Source organism: Pinus tabuliformis, chromosome 8, assembly GCF_031772625.1.
Source record: "Pinus tabuliformis cultivar Carrire ecotype Pingquan chromosome 8, CPIR1, whole genome shotgun sequence".
NCBI classification, from domain to species: domain Eukaryota; kingdom Viridiplantae; phylum Streptophyta; class Pinopsida; order Pinales; family Pinaceae; genus Pinus; species Pinus tabuliformis.
This window is the reverse complement of record NC_142294.1, coordinates 1,678,123,679-1,678,136,527: the sequence shown is the minus strand read 5'-3', so window position 1 is coordinate 1,678,136,527 and position 12,849 is coordinate 1,678,123,679. Positions and strand designations below refer to the sequence as shown.

The window sequence follows — 12,849 nt, the reverse complement described above, 5'->3', positions numbered from 1 at the left end:
TTTGAAAATTTAACAAAAATATGGAGAATGAGGAGTTTGATCACCAAAATTCTTTGACTAGTGCCTAGTCCTTTGGGCAATGGGATTCTTGAGATGCTTAAGATAAGATAAAACATCTTCTAAGGAGGCTCGAAGTCGATGCCCCAAGTAACAATTTCAAACATTTACCCCCTTCAAGATATAATGGAGTTTCATGAAGAATCAAAGACATTCATTCACTAGGAACATTCATTACATGCCTTGCATTGGATAACATATGCAATACTCTACTAGAAAATCTTTCCAAATTTAATCTTCAATAATTAGGGCACAAATTCACATATTCTAGAGCAACAATTCCATACATTAAACAATTTTTAAAGAAAATTTTCATCAACAAGAGGAACTTATAAAGAGACATGCAATATATCCATCCATCATTCAAGAAGAAGCTCCAAAGAAGAAATGTGAATCATCTTCCACACATCAAAATGCATCAAAAGAGTCTCCAATAGCTCCAAAGAAAAAGTGTGAGTTCTTTACAAGAGAAGAATCCAAGTGACGATGATGATCTCTCACAAATGAGAGTGAGTTCCATTTATATGAACCTCACTAAGTCGAATTAGCCTAATTAGCCCTTAAAACATTAAAATAATGGGCAAGAAACAAGTCTTGGTCACAAGTTGACCAAGTAGCTTTCACAAATTATGAACTAGCAATCCAAATGCTAGCCAAATTGATGACATCATGTTGATGTAGGGCCGTTGGAGGGCCATGTGGAGTCCTCCTTGTGCCAAAATGCGAGAGAGGGCTCCATAAATCTTGAACAAGGGAATGACCCCTTGGTTTCCATGCAAGTCACCATGTGGGGCCCCAATGTGGGTTTGGGGCAAAAATACTGGTCTCATGGGTCGTTAGATGATAAAATAACTTGTATAATGCTCCAAATGAGGGTTCTGATGGTTGTGCTTGCCTCCCATGTCTCAAGGGTGTGAAAAACCTCTTATAGGCCTTGGATCAACGACTGTAATATGCTAAGCCGGTTGGGGCACATTGGTCCAAGTCCATCATCTTGCGAATAATGCAGGGCAATGAAAACATTGTTGAGGGCACTAAAGGTGCCCATGGCATAAAATGATTCCTTAACACATGATGGAGTCCCATGGCTCTCAACACATCCCCTAGGAGTGTCAATATGATCCCCTGGTCGGCTTGGGCCCTAGTTAAGTTGTGCACCCATGATGAAAACACCTGCTAATTACTTGTTATGTTCCAATGTGCTTCCTCACCATCAGGTACAATAATTCATTAGTGCATATAAGTGAACCAAACTTGTTAATTAAGGGCACATTAAGACTTCATAATGGGCTTCCCTTCCAAACTTGGGGCTTTAAGCTTGTAATAGTGTTACCTACCTAGGTAGGAGTGGCTAATAAATAACCCTATTAGGTGTTTTCAATCCCTAATGGGAATGACAGGTCCTACCTACATCCTTCAATTGATAGGGTTCATGTGAATAATGATGAGATGGATGGGGACATGAGGGTCCCAAATGTCGTGGGTTCAAGGATGGTAATGATGAGGGATGTCCCATATTTGGGTGTATAAATGTAGGAGGTAGCAATCGTGGATAGTTGAGTTACCCCGAACTTTGTTTTTTCACCCTTCATTATTTTCCTTTTGTCTTTTTATGTTTTTTTCTTTGTATTACTGCTTAGGGATTTAGGAAATAAGAGCATGCTATGAGAGATATGCAACAACTATTACCCTCTTAAAGTAGGATACTTCATCACCCATCAGGGGTTGGGATGTGCATGGGTTCTTTAATGATGTGTGGGGTACTCAAGGGCACTAGGAATTAGGGTGATGGCCATGATGAAGGGGTAGAACTCATGTTTGGATTTTTTCCCATGTTCTATAATAAATGTTTGGACCATCTTTTGCATTTTATGATATCATTTTCTTTTGTTTCTTGCTTTTGGCCATGATATGATTTTAACTGCATCAACCTTCGGGCCAACAGTTCCAGGATTGACCCAGAAATGTGGACAACGGGAGGGGGTGTACCATTTCCTTGTGGACCCAGAGTGGGAAGATGATGAAATAGGGCCTGTAATATGGGGAGGGGAGTGAAAAATGTGAAATGGGAAAACGGAGAACGCTACCAAAATCGAGGTTTCCCAAGCATTGCCCTTCCTGAAGCCATAGACCGATAGGGGAGATCCCACATGACTAGTATTGTGGATTAACTCCCCATTTAAGGTGAGGGAACAAAAATACAGCCAAAACTCTTCCTTCTTCCAAGTCACTAAATAATCCATGCCCAATATGCCTAAGGAAAAACAAGCATAAGTACATGATTGTACAATGAAAAACATACATTTAAGATCAGATTGCCCACCTTCAAACATATGCTCTCGACGAGTGGGCGAGGGGACATATGACTATTTCAGGGATCAAGGATCAAATGGCATAGTAAATCAACTACACTAGTGGCTGTCAAGGGCTGCGGGTTGTCTGTTGAAGAGATATCTAGGAGAAGAAATCTCCTATGGGATCATTCGTTTTTGGTGGGTAACATTTGGCTCCAACTAGGACATGAGCTCTCTGTAGAGTGCATGATCAATGTACTTGAACGAGGAGGGCATGGGAACATCAACAATCCTCTACGACCACAACCCTATATCCTACACAACACAGACAACATTGGAAGCATGTGTCTTGGGCATACTTTTATCATCCATGTTTTCATCAAATAATAAAACCATGCAGGAAAGTAAACCTATTCTGAGATGCAAGTCTAATGTAGATTTACCTATTTTTGCATCAAGACGTGATATGATGATAGTAGCTATGCAAAATCAATATGCAATGCATCCTACTATAACATGCATGCTACATTATGTAATCTCTAGATATAGTCATATAACCAATGTAACCAACATTTTAGATCAAGATCATATTTCCTACTCCTACGATCATTGTGATATACATTTGAAAGAAAACATGATAATCACGGCTCTCATATGCTAGGTGACAAGGGTGAGAGGTGGGAAATAAGGTGACCATTGATAATTTTATTAGGGCTATATTTTTCTATTCTTTGATAATTGCATTTCTTCATTTACACATTAAATTCACCCCATAAAATCAAAACATTATTCAGATTTACATCATTATTTAGCAACATATGCAACTATGTAGAAAGAACAATATATTCATCATCAATGCAATAGAACATAAAGGAACAATAAAAGAAAAGCATTCACACATAGAGATACTAGGATTAGTCAGAGACGAGGGCAAAACCCACTATGGGGAAAAACCTTTCAAATTCTTCTTCTTATTATATTTTCATTAAATGATTCAAAAAAAGAGAGTATAATGATCCATGTCTTCATCCATACAACTATCTAACAAAAATCAACTAAACAACATCCATGAAATGAACTCGACAATGCTCATACTCAAAACCCTGATTCTAAAGCCTATAATGAACTGTAACTGTCTGTTGAACACTGTGGTCAACGAGTGAAAAATTTGGACAGCTGTAATTCCAACATTTAGGTCCCAATTGCATGGAGGAGGAGTCATGCGTGCGACTGGTAGGTTCCAGTCGCTCCCTTGAGCCTGTAAGCCAGTGACTGCAGTCAAAATCAGCCTTTGGAAAGCCTGTTACTGTGACTCAGAAACCCTTGATGCCAATCGAATGAAGGACGTGTTGTGTGTGTGATTGAAAAGCTTCAGTTGCATGGATGAGCCGATTAGCAAACAACTGCAATCGAGATCTCTCTGCGTCATGTCTGCCACTGAGGCCCAAAACCATAAAAAAAAATGCGACCTTCAAACCCTCCAATTTCTCCTTTGTGTGAACCCATTATCTACGGACATGCCTTAGACTTGTGCGAGCTGAAACCAAGAAAGAGAATAGAAGAATGTCTTATGATGATGTCCAAATGAGGTGGAGGTCACTTGTATTTATAGCCTTCCAAGGGTGTCCAATTTGCTTTAGGGCCGACTTTGATCAAATATACACACGTGGACTTATAATTCAAAAATACACTTTCCCTTGTCCAATTTTGATGATATTTTGGTTGATTTTGGTCCTCTCGTAGAGCAAGACTGTCTCAATATATGAAGGCATCTCCATCTCAGCTATATACAAGATTCATTGCCAATTGATTCCCACTCTTCGTCATCACAATGTATCAATGTCATATCTGGAACCTGCTCAAATATCTCTCAAAAGAGCTTCTTCATCCTACCTCACAGCTAACCATGCTAGCAATATTTTACTCAATCTCAATCATGATTAACGCTACAAACTTCTCATCCAAAATATCATGGCAGAATTCATACTAAGGCAACACCCAAATTTTCTCATCAATAGAGATCCTAAATATCATCAATACATCCATGCGATCACATATCATAGAATGAATATATCAGATAAAAAATTGACCACCCCATGCATATAGCTCGAAGGGTGCTTGGCGACAACTCAATGTGTATAAAGCGGCTATATATATCTATATATATATATATATATATATATATATATATATATATATATATATATATATATATATATATACAGATGAGTGTCCACATGGAGCTTTAATCAACTGTCGGTTTCCAAGTCAAGTTCAACATTATCTCTTCATAATTTCTTGAAATTTAGTTGGTGCGTCCAAGGATTTGCATTTCCATTTTCCAAAAATTCTTTAACAACTTCATGATATAGATTTTCTTTTTCTAACTTCAGAACGTAATCCATCATGGCATGATTCTTCAGGAGTAGACCATTAATATATAAAACCAAAATCAAAATCATACCTTGGACTACTTTTGAAGTAGAGGTTTGGATCGACACATCTTCTTGGCTTCACTAGGTAACTATCAACGCGGACATATTAGGCTTAGGGAGCTAACTTCATACAATGCTTTCTGCAAACATATCATTTGACCAAAACAATATGTTTAGCCTTACACAAATCAATATTGTGCAATCAAATCAACTAAGTCAACTTATCAAACTTTAGATGCCAAATCAAAACTAATATCAAACTCATCAATATCATTTTATCAAATTCTTTAGACCAGGTGACAGGTAGAGCTCTCATTTTTTAATCATGCCAACAAGTTGTCATTTACCAAGCAATATCAAACCAAACTTCATCAAGTCTTCCTCATGATCATAATATAAATCATTTATGTTATTAGATGCAAATGCATACACCAAGGATAAGTCATGTAGGTTCCATCCATTTATTATGATATTACTTTATACTAAATCACAATTGTTTATACTTCCACCATTGTGCTAAGGACAATTAGGCCAATACAAAACCATTATCGAATACCAATATTAGTCACTAAAAGTTACTATGCCCACATAGCATTGTCATCAAGGCAAATCATCAGTTATCAAGTACCAAATCAGATTAAAACTCTAACATATCATCGTGAATTCAAATAATCCATAAGCCAAAACATATCTATGAACCATCAAGCATCATGTCAAAGTTCTAAAACATCATCAATTTTTTAAGCCAATAGGTCAAATCCTATCAAACCTATGTAATCGTTATCATATATTTTCATACACTAGCTTCAATGATCAAATTGAAATTACATACTAATATGCATAGTCTGGTTCCTGCAAACACAAGTTTAGTCAATACATTCACATTCTTTCTAGAAAGTCAAACATTCAAACTTCCCTACTCATAGAACTTTATGTTGTCTGCTCCATGTCTATAGGACTGTCATCCTTTAGGTGAACTTTTGATTTCATGCACAAAGCTTCACTTTTGTGTCCTACAGGCATAACAACATCCATAGGCCTTCTTTCGTGCAGTTGAGAGGCTACAGTCACACCCTTAGGCTTGCTTACGTGTGGCTGAGACTTAGAGTAAGGCAAACTCTTAAACTAGAACTTTGCTGCAAACTAAAAATATCAGATATTTGTCTATTCATGTCCATAAATCTTACTTCAACAATAAATAATCTTCTATACATATAATGCAAATGATAATAGGAGTAGGGATCTTATGGAGAGATTCTCCCTCTGAATGGGAAGCCACTTCAATCATCTTCATTCAAGTCATCAACCTGTCTATAATACTTTCATGCATCAACAAATCTGTTAGATCATAAAGTCAGACTATATCACATATTTATCATGGTCATATCATGTTAGCATTAACTACTTCACCATTACATCATGACATTAATGTTTCATCAAGGGTTAGAGTCATATGATTAGGGAAGCTGACAAATGTAACATCATAATTCAAAGATCATGAACACAATATTACTTTCATCAAGTCAGGTCGTTCAATTTTCCCATGTCATAATTAATAAGCCCATCAAAACCTAACCACAGTCAACTAGAAGATCGCGAATATCAATTTCATTGTTACACTTCTATCATCATGGTTACCATGCTTATCACAAACATTATCAACAGTATCAAGTTACCAATACCATCTATTAGAATCAAGGTGCTAGCCTTCTTCATGGGATCAAGAAATCCATTATGTCTATAATGAAAGATGTATTCCAAATATCAAGTATATCGATATATCAAAAATAAATGTCTCTATGTAGCTTTACCTTGACTTAATAGAAAGTAAGTTACAATTCAATAATAAATGCATCATTTCATCATGAGTACCATGAATCAAACTTTCATATGCATGAGCCATTTGTGAAGGTGGCATTCCCATCATACCTTAGGGCTTACCTTGCCATCAATATTGCAATTGAAACATAACATTGAAACAATACACCATATGTACTTTGTAGTATTCAAATACTTGTGCACCTTCTTATTTGATGTTGGCAGTGAGAGCACTTTGTCAACTTCTTTGTCATGGGCAACTATAGGTCTCCACTTCCTGCACTAGCCATCTTTCCTACATCTCAAATGTTCCTCAAGAAGGATCCACTTATCACATTTGTTAGAGGTATTCAAATACTCACATATACATGCAGGAAGTATATAAGTAATAATCAAAGCAATAATTAGATCAATAAGTCTAAACAAAAATAAAGACATAAAGGAGCACCATAAATCAAGAAAATACTTATCTCTAATGGGAGGTGATCATCTCCCTCTCGAACCAACCTTCAAGAACCATCATTGTCCATTTTCCACTTGTTTCCTTCAATATATATTCATCAACTTCATCAACAACGAGGTTTAATAAAAACTATCTCATCTTGGGCCTCATCAAATCTGTCACAAGTGCTTGAGCATCTTCACATTGACCATGCTAGGGTTTCTAGATTTGATATCTCAAATATTTTCCATAAGCCAAGGTTTCTCTCAAATCCTAACCTCATAATATCCATCAAACCCTAATACACAAATTGCCTAAGGTTACCTTCAAACCCTAGTATTCTTTTAGGTCTCCACCATATTGTCTTACTTCCAAGTTCCATCAAAGGTGTCTCCATAGGGATGATATTCAATGACTATTCTTCAACCCAACTCTGATACCATGTTAATTTTCTTAGGGCTATATTGTTCTTTTTTTTTTATAATTGCATTTTTTTATTTACACATTAAATTCACCCCATAACATCATAACATTATTCAAATTTACATCATTATTCAACAACATATGCAACTATGTAGAAATAAAAATATCATCATCATCAATGCAACAGAACATAAAGGAACATTAGAAAAAAAGCATTGACACATAGAGACACTAGGATTGGTCTGGGACCAGGGCAAAACCCACTATGTGGAAAACCCTTTCAAATTCTTCTTCTTATTAGATTATCATTGAATGATTCAACAAAAGAGAGTGCAATGATCCATATCTTCATCCATACAACTATCCAACAAAAATCAATTAAACACTATCCATGAAATGAACCCAACAATGCTCATACTCAAAACCCTGATTCTGAAGTGAATGAATTGTCATTGTCTATGGTCAACTATCGAACACTGCAGTCAACGAGCAAAAACTTAGGACAACTGAAACTTCAACATTTAGGTACAGTTGCATGGAGGAGGAGTCATGCATGTGACCAGGAGGTTCCAGTCACTCCCTTGAGCCTGTAAGCCAACGACTGCAGTCAAAATCAGCCTTTGGAAAGCTTGCAACTGTGAATCAGAAACCCTAGATCCCAGTTGCATGGAGGACGTGTTGTGCATGTGACTAAAAAGCTTTAGTCACATGGATGATCCGACCAGTGACCGACTGCAGTCAAGATCTCTCTGTGTCATGCTTGCAACTAAGACCCAAAACTCTAAAACAAAAACGCGAGCTTCAAACCTTGCAATTTCTCCTTCATGTGAACCCATTCTCTGCGGACGTGCCTCAGACCTGTGAGAGCCAAAATCAAGAAAGAGAATAGAAGAATGTCTTATGATGATGTCCAAATGAGGTTGAGGTCACTTGTATTTATAGCCTTCCAAGGGTATCCAATTTGCTTTAGGCCCGACCTGATCAAATATACACGTGGGCGTATAATTCAAAAATACACTTTCCCTTGTCCAAATTGATTGCTTCAATAGTCAAAATTGGTTCTCTCGAATAGAGGAATCTCCTTCCAAAATTGTGGCCTTAGTCACGTATTGGTGTTACTTCCCTAGGTAGGAGTAATAAATAGACGACCTTATTATGTGTTCTCAACCTCTAAGGGGAAGTGACATGTCCTTGGTCACCCTTCAATAATAGGTGTCATGTGAATAATGATGGAATGTAGGGGGAAAGACTTCATGGTCAAGTGCCATGGTCAAAGGAACCATCAATGATGGAGTACCTCATCCTAGGTGTATAGATGCGAGGAGGGAGAAATCGTGGATGCACGAGTTACCAATTCGACCTTTTATTTTTCCACCCCATTTGTGCCTTCTGCTTTTTCTTGATTCTTCTTTGTATTACTGCTTGTAGCTCAAGGAATGAAAGCTTGCTTTGTGTGATTTACAACAGTTATTATCCCCTTAGTGGTAGGGTAGTTCATCGCCCACTAGGGGTTGGGACATGCAATGGTTCCTTGTTTGCTATGAGATAGGACAACATTAGCCTAAGAACGAGGTGATGGCCATATGAGTGAGGTAGAGCTCATGCCTGGATTTTGCCCATGTGCTAATTTGAATATCCCTATCATCCTTTGCATTTTGATTTTTCTTTTATTTTTCATTTGGCCATCATATGCTCTTTCTATTTATTTTAGCTGCATAAACCTCCTATGGTACATTTCTAGGCCCTACCCAGGTATGAGGGTGTGTGGGTAGCAAATCCCAATGAACTAGTGGTCAGTTGAACCCGAAGAATGGAGGTGGAATAGAGGCTTGTAATGTAAGATGTAAAGTGGTAAGTATCGAATAGGGAGAGATGGGGCTACGTTATCTCAGTCATGACTTCCCAAGTAGTGCCCTTCCTATACCCGTTGGGCCATTAGGAAGGACCCACTGGACTAGGATTGAAAATTAACCCCCCATTTAAGTTGAGGGAACAAGATCATGACCAAGACCCTACTTTCTTTCAAGTTACCTATGATTTATGTAAAAATGCCAAATACAACAAGCATAAGCACCTAATTGCAAAATGAATAAAGTACTCTTGATTAGAAGCCTACCTTCGAACACGTGCTCTTGGAAAATGGGTGAGGAAACATGTGATTGATGCAAGCGGCATAGATATGAATGGAATGCTATCATAGGCTACTAGTGGCTCTCAGGGTCTGTTGGTTGTCAACTGGAAGAGATGAATAGGAGAAATGTTTATCATAGGGATCATGCAAATATGCAATCGATGTACTTAGCTGTCACAACTAAAAATTACAGGGGCTAGTGAAACAGTTCACTAGGGTTCCCCTTGCCAATATGAGGGGTAACACTTCCATAAGGCATTCATTTCTCTGTGTGAGACACACCAAATATGATGCCTTCACACTTTGGTCTTCTCCAATGTTTAGTCCTTGTGCAAAGAAATAATTGGTCCATTGCAAGATATCCATGAAAAACAAAACCTATTCATAAGATTTTGAGTTTTTGGATATGTAGTAACAAGATATGTGGTGCTTACTCATTTCGTTCTATTCTAGAAATCTTTGGTTTGTTTTTGATGATTAGGTTGAGCCTAGGCTAGGGCTAGCCCATTTATTGGGTGGAACAAGAATGATCACCCACAATGGGATGCTTATCACCAGCATTGTGCGAAGCTCAGTTGAGCTTGGATGCCCCTTGGGATAGTTTTAATTCCCTCACAGTGGCTTCTATCCCCAATCCCTCCGCATGAGGTTTGAACTTGTGACATGGCAAAGATTAAACCCCATGCAAACCAATTGGTCTACACCTCATGGGTATTCTAGATTTTTTTTTTTTTTTTTGTATCTAAAGGAGCCGACAACTAGGTTGTTCTCGTATTCGTGTGACATGGGATTGAATCCAACTGCTACCACTATAACCTCTAGGTGCCTACACATGCTTCTTCTGCAAGCATAGCTAAATTGGGGGATTTGAACTCCGAACTTGCTCACACAACACTTTATTTTCATGTCCATTGCCACTTGAGCTGCCCCCCGGGGCTATCCTAGAAATCTCTACTAATTGAAAGAAATGTCCTAAATGAGCAAATAAATGAACAGATTTGAAGTTGTTAAGGTCTTAATAGTTCCTGCTCTATGTTTCCAATGAATAATGTCATATACTTTTTTGAGTCAGTGAGAATCTTTATATATGGCTATTTGAATATGATCTATGACTCCTTGCATTTGGGAAAAGTAATAGAAACCTTTTATCAGGACTTCCTTATTTATATAGAGCAACTTTTTAACCATCACCTTTTTCCATATTAGGAATGCATTCCTATATCTTTCTCACTCTTGATGTTTAAACAATATATATTCTTTCTTTAGAGGTTAAATTTGATTCTTTCCAAGAGTTCATTCAAATTGGAGCATGTGCCTGGCATGCTTTGGTCTTCTGCCCTTTTTGCAATTTTTCTGGATTTCTAATGGAAAAACAGTTATTTGTTGTTTGAAAAAATATGGCCCTGGCATCATTACATAGTCAATGATTTTAGTGTGGTAAGAATCAAGATATACACAATCAAATGAATGTTTCTGATGGTGTTCAAAGCTTTGGATCGATGATCAGCAAATGCAAATCTTTGAAACTCTGCTTATGGAAAAACGATTGGTTCTTGTGATGCTTACAACACTCAGTTTTATCTTTGTTAAAAACATATGCATTTATTAATGCTTTTCGCCTTTTTAAGGACAAGGAATTGTGGGCTTTATCTAGTAGACTCCGGCAAAGCTATGAATTTCCAGCTTGTAGCCTGCGATAAAAAGTTATAAAAATTAAAATAAAAAGACAATTCAATTTTAATCTTATTATAGAAGTTGGGGAAAGCTGCGGATATTACAGTAACAAACATATGACATAGGAGTACGCACCATATCCATATATTTATATTTCTGTTCGAAACCTTTATTCTAAGCTATACATTGCAGGTGGTCTAGAGGCTCACGCAGATATATTAAAGATGTCAAAGGTGTTTGGCATGTACGACCGCACCCAAGCCGAGACACCCGAAAAGGTTGCCAACTATACATTGGAAGCAGCTAAGAATGGAACCTTTCTGGTTACATCTCAGATTACTGGGCTTATGCTATCAACATTATCACGTGGATTTATACCTGTTGATTCAACTGGGAGGGCTTTCACAGAACTGATTCTGTATGTACCTTTCAGAATATTTAGCTGTCTGGCTGCCATTTACTTTGAAGTTGCTCGACGTGCCCTCAAATAAAGGACTCTGCCACCTTAGCCAAAGTCGTTTGTCATTCTGGTAATGTAATGCGTTTGTGTTAGACCTAAAGCTCTGGTTATAAATAAACCTTTTTATGTTGAAAGAGATATAATATCATGGGTGGAAAAGCAAATATCTGGTATGCAGGATATTCATATTTTGATAAGAAAGTAATTTATTTGTTCTCAACTGTCTGTTAAGAAAGGGATTTGACGTGAATAACAAAGTCTACTGGACTACTCCTGCCGTTTATCATTTAACTTACTTCATGACCAATATATCTCTTTGATAACCTCCGGCTACTTCACGACCGCTATCATCTTCCATTTTACTTGATTTTTTTAACACAGCAGTTGATTCTCATGGCATGGGTTAATTTCTATTTTGTTGGCCTAAACAATTTGACTTAAACAATTAATTGATACAGTGCACTTTCAAGCTTAATGATATAGATGTTTTAACATAAAGAAGCACAAGTAAAATGGATAAATGTTGGTTATAAAAATTAATTAATATAAAATAAAAATAAATATAATATCAATTTATGGAAAATATATGTTAGTTTTTAATCTATTTTAGATTTATTATTGAAAGGGATTAAATTGTTAAGTGATTTTTTTTTTTAAAAGAAAAATTTAAGAATTTCTTGCATTCAAAGTAATTTGATACCTTGTGATGTTTTATATATGGAAAGTTAAGATGTATCTAGGTTGGTTTATACTTAACATAAAGTTTTTGGCAAATTGCATTGCATTAATCATTAGTCCAAGGCTATGCCAAATTCATGTGTATTTTATCAAGGTAAACATTCTTTCTTTGCAATGTAAATTCTAGGTACTAGATATGGTGGTATTTGGGCCTTTCTTTGCAATGTAGATTTCACTTATTGTATATCATTGTATTTGGGCCTAGGGTATGCAAACATTGAAGTGGGAGTTCTTTCATTCACATGTAGATCCTGGTTATTGGATAAAGTTATGTTTAGGTATGGAGTTATGTGGGAATATAACTTAGGTGTTTAACACATTCTAGTTTTGTAATTTTAGTTTTTTTGTTTTTTCTTGTCAGAGGAAATATCCAAGCA

General features: G+C 36.8%; 1 pseudogene across 1 annotated transcript in view; it reads left to right on the top strand.

Annotated features, from left to right (window-relative positions):
- The window catches only part of LOC149242655 (3-dehydrosphinganine reductase TSC10A-like), an 84,762-nt pseudogene extending 72,763 nt beyond the window's left edge, over positions 1–11,999 (top strand). Inside the window, exon 4 of the transcript XR_016245734.1 lies at positions 11,467–11,999. The product of XR_016245734.1 is annotated as a 3-dehydrosphinganine reductase TSC10A-like (transcript). The remainder of the gene's footprint in view (positions 1–11,466) is intronic.
- Positions 12,000–12,849: the final 850 nt, after the last annotated feature.